Here is a 10,789-nt window from a genome sequence, read left to right as displayed (position 1 = left end):
TTATAGATATGGATTGAAGGTGAGAGGGAAACAAAAGGAACCTGATGGGCACATTTTTCTCACAGAGGGTGCTGGGTATATGGAACATGCTGAGAAGGGAAGTGGCAGAGGCAGGTACAATTGTAACATTTTTTTTAAAAAAGCATCCAAGATCCAAGGCTAGGGAAGGTTTAGAGGGATGTGGGCTGAATAAAGACAAATGGCTTTGGTGGACAACTTTATCAACATGGACAAATTAGGATGAAGGGCTTGTTTCTAGCTCTGAATGATACATGTAGGGTGCAGAAAGTGTGTGGTTGGTGCAGCAATTGACCAATTTCCCTGTTGTGTATTTTTAATATTCAACTCAAATTGAATGACATAGCATATAAAAGCACAATGCTGTGCAATTTCAACTTTTAATAATAAGAAACCTATAAATGTTGTTAGATGAGTTCCTTGTACCAGAAATACCAAAAGATAACAAGCAATTCAGTAAGTAAATAGCACAATAATTGTACTGGAAGGGTTTAGAATATATCTTCATCTTCCTCACATTGAGCATGCTGCTTTTAAACTTTATTTATTTTTGCACACAAATTGTTGTGGAGTTTAGAAGAATGAGTGGTGATCTTTGTGAAATTAACAAGAGCCCGAGGAGGGCTGAAACACCTTAAGTCTCAACTGAAGTGCATTAGAGTGTTTCTGGATAAGGTGTCAGACATTTGTGAGGAGTTTGAGAAAATTTTGTACGTCTCCGAACTTTTGAAAACATCTACAGGTGACCCATGGAGAGCATTCTGGCTAGTTGCATCACTGTCTGGCAGAGTTGCCAGCACTCAGAACAGGAAAAAACTCCGCAGGGTTGTTACATTGACCTGCAACATCTCAGGCGCCAGTCTTCACTCCCAAGAAGTGGTGTCTTAAAAAAAGCGTCCTGTCCTCAAGGACACCCACCAGACAGACCATGCCCGCTTTACTCTGCTACCATCAGGAAAAAGGTACAGGAGCTTGAAGATTATCACTTAGATTTCAGATTTATTGTCAGAGTACATACTTGACATCTCATGCAAACCTGAGAGTTTTTTTTTCCTGCAGGTGCGGTAGAATTACCACTAACTGGTAGTGAAATAAAACTGTACATAACGTATACATGCAAATAAATAACTGTAAACAGATAACTAATGTAAACAAATTGTACAATACAGAGAGAAAAATAAAAAAAATAAAGTGCAAAAGAGTCCTTAAACGAGTCCCTAATTGAGTTTGTTGTTGAGGAGTCTGAAAGTGGAGGGGTAGCAGATGTTCCTGAGTGAGTCTTGTGGCACCTATACCCCTTTCCTGATGGTAGCAGCAAGAACAGTGCATGTGCTGAGTGGTGAGGATCCTCGATGATTGCTGCTGCTCTCCGATAGCAGCACTCCCTATAGATGTTCCTAATAGTGGGGAGGGTTTTACTTGTGATGTCCTTGGCTGTATCCACCACTTTTAGCAGACGCGATGCTCGGGGTATTGGTATCCCAAAAACAGACCAAAGACCAAGATGCAGCCAGTCAGTGCACTTTCCACCACACAACTGTAGAAATTTGCCATGGTTTCTGGTGTCATACCAAACCAGTGCAAACTCCTGACGAAGTAGAGGCTCTGACCTGCCTTGTTCATGATGCCATTAATGGATTGGGTCCAGGAAAGATCATGACTCCCAAGAACTTAAATTTGCTCTCTCTCTCCACCCCTGATCCCCCAATGATCACTGGATTGTATACCTCTGGTTTTCCTTTCCAAACAGCGGTTCAGGGACAGCTTCTACCTGCCTATCATCAGATTCCTGTATGGACAATGAACCACAAACACTACCTTACATCAACTTTTACTTGCAATCCTTATGAATTTATTTTATAAGGTGGTTTATATAAATGTTTGCATGTGATGTTGCTGCTAAACAATGAATTTCATGATTCTGACATTTAGGACCAGAGATGAGGAAATATCTTTTTTTTTAAACTTTTGATCTTACTTTCTGCAATTTACCTTTGGATGAGTAACGTTCCTTATTTGGTATAGCTCATAAATTTAGAAATTATACCTTTGTTTCTGTCTAATATGCAACTGGAGAAAAAAAAAACTACCCAGCTACAATTTTAGAACACCATAATCACATTTCCCTGGGAACATAATTATTCCTTGCACACTTCCATTTTGTAACTTGCTTGCTATCATTTCTACACCTTGCACTCCAAATACATGTATTCCTAATGCATTAAACTAAATGGATTTTATTCCCTGGAGACATTAACGAAGAAAATACGTTTAGTTATCTGACTGTCTCTAGAATCACGTTCCCAAACCACTGTATGAATTTAATCCATTTATAAGTATTAACGTAATCCATTGAGATCAGGTTATATCCTAAAATACATTAATTTATCAATTTTCTATCTTAAATATTTGAGGAGATCATAAAGATCTGACAGTGACCTGTCCAAATCTTCAGGGCAAGCATAAAGACAGACTAATGACTTCTCATGTTTCCTTGTCTTTGAGGTTTAGACCAGCAGGGGAGTAACTACGTCATATACCCTAGACCAGCAGAGCCGTCCTCTCCTAGAGGGCCATCCTCTGCGATGGAGCAGAGAGCTTCGGGAGGGACACACATGGAGCTGTGAGGGAAGAGTGACACCCGCCTAGCCAGCCAGATCAGCTGAATCACCCGTAGCGATCAATGGGGTGACAGATGGCGCAGCCAGATCGCCCTCACACCCTCATGTTTCCTTGTCATTGTTAGTTTATCATGTACATCTTCTGCTGGCCCTATCCATACGGTGTCAGCAAAATACCTTTTTTTAAAAAAAATATTTCTTGACAATTGAGTTTCTCTTTACATTGTTATCAGTTTTGAACTGTTCTGAAATCTTTCACATCCCCTCTCCCTTCCAAATGTACTCAGTGCATGTGCACTTCTACCTCAATTATAAATGTGGTGAGGGGAATATTTAAAATGGACAATGTAATTAAAGTCTAAATTATTATAATATATTCCTCTTGGGCTTTATATTAAATGCTTCCCACTTCAGTTCATTTTTTTTATTCACTAGTTTTCCTATCTATGCCTTTCCCTTTGTTATTTTCTCATCATTTTTTTTTAAATCAAAGATTAAGGACCATTATTTGAATTTTATTTTCTTAATAATATTCTCATCTTAAGCCTTAACCAACAATCACAATTATCTTAAAATTTCTCACTCCCACCCTCACCTTGCTTGGCTTCTCAATTCTGGCTGATTTCCCATTGTCAGATTCAAAAGTAATCTTTTTCATTCATCCTTTTACATATTGGGTAAGAAAGGAGCCTTTCACACATTATAAATACTGACTCAATTCATTAACTTGCCATTTTGGCAGAAGTTATTCCCATTATTCCATGCACTCATTTCTTGTCACTTTACTCGACAGCATCGAGTCCACGCTGCTGAAGATCCAGCTGCGCTGGGTGGGTCACGTCTCCAGAATGGAGGACCATCGCCTTCCCAAGATCGTGTTATATGGCGAACTCTCCGCTGGCCACCGTGACAGAGGTGCACCAAAGAAAAGGTACAAGGACTGCCTAAAGAAATCTCTTGGTGCCTGCCAAATTGACCACCGCCAGTTGGCTGATATCGCCTCACACCGTGCATCTTGGCGCTTCACAGTTTGGCGGGCAGCAACCTCCTTTGAAGAAGACCGCAGAGCCCACCTCACTGACAAAAGGCAAAGGAGGAAAAACCCAACACCCAACCCCAACCAACTTCCCCCTGCAACCGCTGCAACCATGTCTGCCTGTCCCGCATCGGACTTGTCAGCCACAAACGAGCCTGCAGCTGACGTGGACATTTACCCCTTTCATAAATCTTCGTCCACGAAGCCAAGCCAAAGACTTAGGGGCAGCTAAAACTTCCAATGACTATATCCTCATATAACTTATTCATTTCACATTTTCATTAATATTTGTTTTCCTTTCCATAAGACAGTCCATAATATACTCACGTTAACACTTTCAATCCTGTTTTAATGCAATCCATAGATATTGCTTTGATCAGTACAGACATATCACTTTTTGCAAATGCCATTGTCTCTACTTACCCATTATTTCTTCCTTGTTAATGCTTTAAGTCGTTGTCTCATGCATCAGCTACCAGCCCTCTTCTTAATCTGCCCTTGATCATCTTGTTACATTTGACACATCAGTACTGATCATTGTCACCTGTTCTCCAGTTTTATTTTGGATGCAGAATACATGGCTATTTAAGCATTTAATTAATCTTTAATAGTTAACATAATTTTGAATATTTTCACATTTCTCCTCTTTAAAATAATTTTGGGGATCTAAATGAAGCTGCCATGGCCAGTGTTTGTTAACCTCCCTTATTTGCCCTTTGAGACCTTGTTATGAGATTACCTTCATACTGATAATCACTAAGTCAATACCTACAATAGATAAAATAGGTGGCTACTTGATTACAGATGGTTTGTACAATGTACCCCCCTCCCCGGAAACCTGCAAAAGAAGCTCTAATCACAATTATAGATCATTTACCAGAGGGGAGGATGGCATTTTGTCAAGACTTGTCTTGTTTCATAAGACTGATCTCTTGCAGATCAGGTCACATTTTCTCCTGATGTACCATGTTAGTCTCTGCAGTGAAGATCATTTCAAGTACAAGGTTACACCTTTCTTTAGAAGAGTAAACAATGTTTCCTTTTTCACATGTATTTTAAACCAATGGTGTGTCTAGCCTTATGTATTATATTAACATATTGGCCCTTTACCATACTTGTAATCCAGAACTTACCCAATGGGAAGTTTAGAGTGCATGAATACTAAATTTAAATTCTCCAACTTGGGGTACGTAAGAAAATTTGGATTAAAAATTGCATCTCCAAATAATGAGCATGATGTTTTAACATGGCTCTAAAAACCTATCAGGTTCACTTAAGTCCTTTAGAAATTTGTGTGAGCTACGCGATGTTGCTTTTGTGGAATTGTAGCCCATATCACATTCCACTGGCTCGGCAGTCACCCAAGCCATCTTTTGTGAATTCAAGACAGAGCACATCCAAAGGGTGATGATGTACAAGGCCTCAGAGGTTGGGGGAAAAGCTGACCCGACAATAGCTGCTTTCATACTGGCACCTTATCCTAGTAATTAACAGCAAATATACCGCCTAAAGGGCCAGTGTGAACGCTGGTGAATCGGCATCAAATCACATTGGGGATGGACTAGCTAGGTAGGGTGTATCATCCCCGGGGTCATCTGATGTCTGCGTGCCTATTAGCCCAGTGTGAAAGAGACACAGATTATCTAGGAACAAAGTAGTGACACGTGGATGACGTTTTTGCGTGAGTGCAGGAACGTGAAGGAAACAGATTTAAAAGGTATAAACTTTGTATTCATTTTACTAAACCTGATCAATGTATTATGATCTTGTATTGAAACAAAATTAATCATCCCAAATTATAATATAATTATGCACAGCACAATAGGAGTCCTTCGGCCTATTAAGAAGGACCATGGGAAAGTGGTAGTGGCAATAAACTACATAGACGCACAATTTATAAAGCCCGTGAGAAAGTTGCAGAGAGAGACAGTGATGGTAGACCTGCCCTCCCAGAATTCCTGTGCGGCAGAGAAACCCCTCCACAAGTGCTTCGTGTATACAGCCCTTTCTTTGCCGCATGGAATTCTGGGAGGGTAGGTCCACCATCACTTTTGGAGTCATCCACAAACTTACTAACTTGTTCTGTCGAGAGTTCCTGGATTTTGTTCGAGTGCCAAAGTGAATATTGAACAACATAGTTTCAAGTTAGGACAGTGAATCACATGTACACCCAGAGCATTTGCTCAATATGTTTTCCATGGAAGTGAAACTGAGGGCACATCAAATATTTTCACCCAGAGTGAAAAGAGTCAAGGCAGCCACAGTTGACAAGGGCAGAAACTATTTAAGCATTTAAAAAGTCAAGAGTCAGACTATAGAATGAAGCTCAGGAAGGTCTCAAGATCACCAAGATCAAGGAGCTTATTATTGATTTTAGGAAGGAAAAGCTGAGGTACCATGCACTTGTCCACATTGATAAGAAAAGGTGGAAAAGGTTAGAACCTTCGAGTTCCTGAGAGTTCATTTTTCAGAAAACCAGCACACTGTAGCAACCATGAAGAAGGCACACCAACTACTTTCTAAGGAGTCCAAGGAGATTTGAAATGGCATCAAATACTTCTACTAGTGCTTTGTGGAATGTATATCAACAAGTTGTATCACAGCCTGGCTGAGGAATTCAACTACTTAGAAATACAAAAGGCTCCAGAAGATAATACTCATAACCTTCTACCACAGGCTCCAACCGCCCATCCATTGAAAACATGCAGTGTATATGTGCATCGAACATCATAAAAACCCCTATCACGCTGGTCACAACCTATTCTAATTTCTGCCTTTTGGGAAGAGTTACAGAAGCCCGAGAAATTGCACCTTTGTGTGCAAGAACAGTTTCTTTCCAACAGTTATCAGGCTTCTGAACCTCCCCCTATTACACTAATCATGGATTGCACAGACACCACAGAACCCATCTGCACTACATGAAGTCCCTTTTTTATTGCACTGGAATCATTGTGAATATTTATTATCCATCTTTTTTGGTTAATTCAATTGGTCCAAAATTCCTACTTAGTTGGCATGAACAGGTTGGGGCAAATGGGCACTTATGTGCTCTTTGACACTAGCAGGGATGCAGTAGTGGCTTAAATAACTCCTTTTTGCTTAGCATTGACACAATATAAGCTCCTGTTAATGATTTTTATGATGATTCTATACTTAGGCTATCAAATCCAATAGTTAAAAATGAGCTGTTGAAAATTTTGGTTTGCTCAAGCAAATTTCTGTAGGTGTCAAATGAAAAATAAATTGGCGGTTCTGCTGGAGCTGCTGTGTGGGGGCACTACCATTTGTGCAGACCCAGAAGAGGGAATGGAGACACAGTGTTACCACCCCATCCCAATGCCCACTATTCTGTACAGACTTTAAATAACCTTTTAAAGGAGCTGGCAGTGTTTTTTTTCAATCCTGCAACTACAGGGTCTGTGCCCAAACTGGCAGCACTTGCGCTGGGCAGCGCACCATGGGGTGTCCCAGACTATGAGGGACTAGCAGACTGGTGCAGGGCACTAGAAAATAGGGATGACACCTCCCGTTGTGAAGCATAGAAGACAACCCTACAGATCAGTGACCATGGTGTCAGCGGACCTGCGAGGGACTCAGTGGCTGAAGGACCTACACAGGCTGTGGGCGGCTGGTAAGTGTCATGATAATGAATATGTATGAGATGTACCGGAAGTCACGTGGTATGAGAGAGAGATAAGAACACAAGCAGGAGAACAAAGGAAACCGGAGAATAAAAAGACACTAAGAAGTTTATCTGATAAACTTGTGTTTAATGTTTTATTAACTTCACATTTCGGGCCACAAATGTGACATTGGCGACGAGGATGAAAGAAGCTTGAAAAAAATTAAAGACTAAACAAGATTACAGAGGATTACAGACAACTTAAAGGTGATAAGAATTTTCTCTGTGACTCAGTACTTTTGGGGCTGGAATATTTCCTCATGGCTGGTGCAAACGGTGACTTTCTAACACATAGTGGAATTGCTCATTTTGACCCAACGGGTGATGCAAGCACTGTAAGTGTGAAGTGGAAGGCATGGCTGGAAGAATTTGAATCCTATGCCGACAGTCGTGGCCTATTTCTAGATACCGGTACAGTTGAACAAAAAGCGCAGAGAAGGGCGTTACTTCTTTTCACTGCAGGACCCTCAGTTCGGGAAACATTTAAGACACTTTTGAATACTGGAAGGAAGAATGAGTACCGGAAAGCGGTAGATGCATTAAATGCACACTATGTAGTGACACCGAATGCTACATTTCAACGCCATTTGTTTCGGAGAACGAGACAAGAAGATGGCCAGACAATTGCTCAGTACGTGACGAGACTACGCCAGCTAGCTGTTGGATGCAATTACATGCCAGCTGATTTGGACAACCAATTACTGGATCAAGTTGTACAGCACTGCAGATCAGATAAACTCAGAAGACGTCTACTGGAAAGAGGGAGTGAGTTGGAACTCACCGATGCTTTAACCATTGCTGCTGCATTAGAGGCTGTTGAAGGGCATTTTCATACCATGACCCTGAAAGACAACTCAAGCCAGCAAATTAAGAGGCTCTCACATCGCCATAATCAGCCAAGATATACGTTGACACAGGACGTGGAGTGTTATCGATGTGGTAACCGAGGTCACTTTGGAAAAAGATCATCTGTACCTCAAAGAAGTGTTCCAAGAAACTATATCCATACACAGCAACAAAGCCATTGCAGACCATTGGATGTTTTACTGCAACTGTTGAAGCTGGAGATAAGTACACCGAAGCAGAGTTTATGGTCATAGAAGAGAGGGGAGAACCATTGCTGAGTAGAAGCACAGCGCAAGACCTGGCAATACTTCATATTGGAGCTTGTGTCAATTCAATTCAGTCATACGAGGATATGAAGCAAGAATTCCCCGCAGTCTTCCAAGGAGTAGGAAAGCTGAAAGGTCGACAATTGAAGCTAGCAGTAGATGAAACGGTCAAACCCAAGGCACAACCAATGTGCCGAACTCCGTTTGAACTTCGTGGGAAAGTTGAAGCCAAAATTAAAGAATTGATCGAACAAGACATTATTGAACCGATGGAACATTCAACACAATGGGTCAGTCCCGTAGTGATTGTGCCCAAACCAAAGGGTGACATAAGACTATGTGTTGACATGAGAATGGCCAATGAAGCTATAATTAGAGAACAACACCCTATACCAACAGTGGAGGAAATACTTCAAGAACTAACTACCAGCAAGGTATTCTCAAAAATTGATCTGAAATGGGGCTATTATCAATTAGAGCTGGATCCAGGTTCCCGAGATGTAACTACATTTGTGACTCACTGTGGATTGTATCGTTACAAGAGACTATCATTTGGAATTAATGCAGCTTCGGAGATCTACCAGTATGAAATCCATCGAGTGATTCAAGGCATTCCTGGAGTTGCAAACATTTCTGACGACATCATAGTCCATGCACCAACGAAGGAAGAGCATGACAAACGGTTGAGGCGTGTACTATCTAGACTACAGGAAGCAGGCCTTACCGTGAATGGAAACAAGTGCCAGTTTGGTGTGTCAGAAATGGATTTCATGGGACACAGACTTACACGGAAAGGACTAAACCCTACAGAGGCCAAGGTGAAAGCTATTGCAGAGGCACGTGCACCTCAGAACGCAACAGAGGTGAGGAGTTTCCTGGGATTGGTCAATTTTTGTGCAAAGTTCATTCCTAATTTCGCTACAGTGGCAGAACCACTAAGGAAACTAACCAGGAAAGGTGTACCATTTCATTTTGGATCTGAGCAGAAGAAAGCGTTCACAGCGCTGAAGCAAAGCCTGACAGATGCAAAAACTCTTGGATATTACGATCCGGCGGCATCAACCAAAGTCATAGCGGATGCCAGCCCGGTTGATTTTCTTGGACCTTTACCGACGGGTGAATCAATTATGGTAGTGATAGATTACTACAGCAGATACTATGAGTACGTGGTGTTGAAGTCCACAACCACTGAAAAAACAATACAAGTGTTAGCAGAGATATTCGCAAGATATGGATTACCTGTTACATTATACTCTGACAATGGTCCACAATTCATTTCAGAGATATTTGCAGAATACATGAGGACCACAGGTATCCACCATCATAAAGTAACTCCGAAATGGCTGCAAGCCAATGGTGAAGTAGAGAGACAAAATCAGTCCATTGAAAAACGATTGAGGATTGCACACACAGAAGGACAAAATTGGCGAGAAGCATTGCTATCTTATATGGCTGTCTATCGAGCAACGCCTCATGCAACCACTGGAAAAAGTCCTGCAGAAGCATTTTTTGGGAGAAAAATTCGCACAAAAATGCCAGAAATAAAGGAAATCCGAGACGACCAAGAGATGAGGGACCACGATGCTGAAAAGAAAGGTGCAGCAAAGCTGTACACAGATTCGAAACGTGGAGCCAAGTACTCAGACATCATGCCAGGAGATAATGTTCTAGTGAGGCATGAAACTGGTGGTAAGCTAGACACACCTTATTACCATCAACCCTATACTGTCGTATCCAGAAGTGGCAGTATGGTGACAGTCAAGTCTCCGACTGGAGTCCTGTATAAGAGAAATGCATCAGGTGTAAAAAGGTACCAGTCCAGAGATACATCGAGCGAAGAGGTTGAAAGGCCAATACGAGATGCTGAAACTGAGAGACCTGATGATGTTCCAGAGGCAGTTACCAGCACTCCTGATGAAGTGACTAGAGCGCCAGAAACACCCGAAGCCGTGGTGAGCAGTATTTCCGACGCCGAGAGTGAACAACCGAGAAGCGACGACAATATCGCAGGCAGGCCGAAACGAAACCGGAAAGTGCCCAAACGATACGAAGACTTTGTGCCATAGTTTTAATAAGAACTTTGGGACAGTATTTTAATCTTATATCATAAAGTGCATGTATGAGTGCAGTAGGAAGTAAATTTTATGTAGTTGAGTTATAGTATTACCATTAGTTACGATGTTTGTAAGTTTCCGAGAGATATTGGTAAGTGAAGGTAAAGTTTATTTCTGATTAAAGGAGGGATGTCACGATAATGAATATGTATGAGATGTACCGGAAGTCACGTGGTATGAGAGAGAGATAAGAACACAAGCAGGAG

The sequence above is a fragment of the Narcine bancroftii genome, chromosome 4 (genome assembly GCF_036971445.1).
Source record: "Narcine bancroftii isolate sNarBan1 chromosome 4, sNarBan1.hap1, whole genome shotgun sequence".
Lineage (NCBI taxonomy): Eukaryota > Metazoa > Chordata > Chondrichthyes > Torpediniformes > Narcinidae > Narcine > Narcine bancroftii.
Note: the sequence above shows the minus strand (reverse complement) of the source record.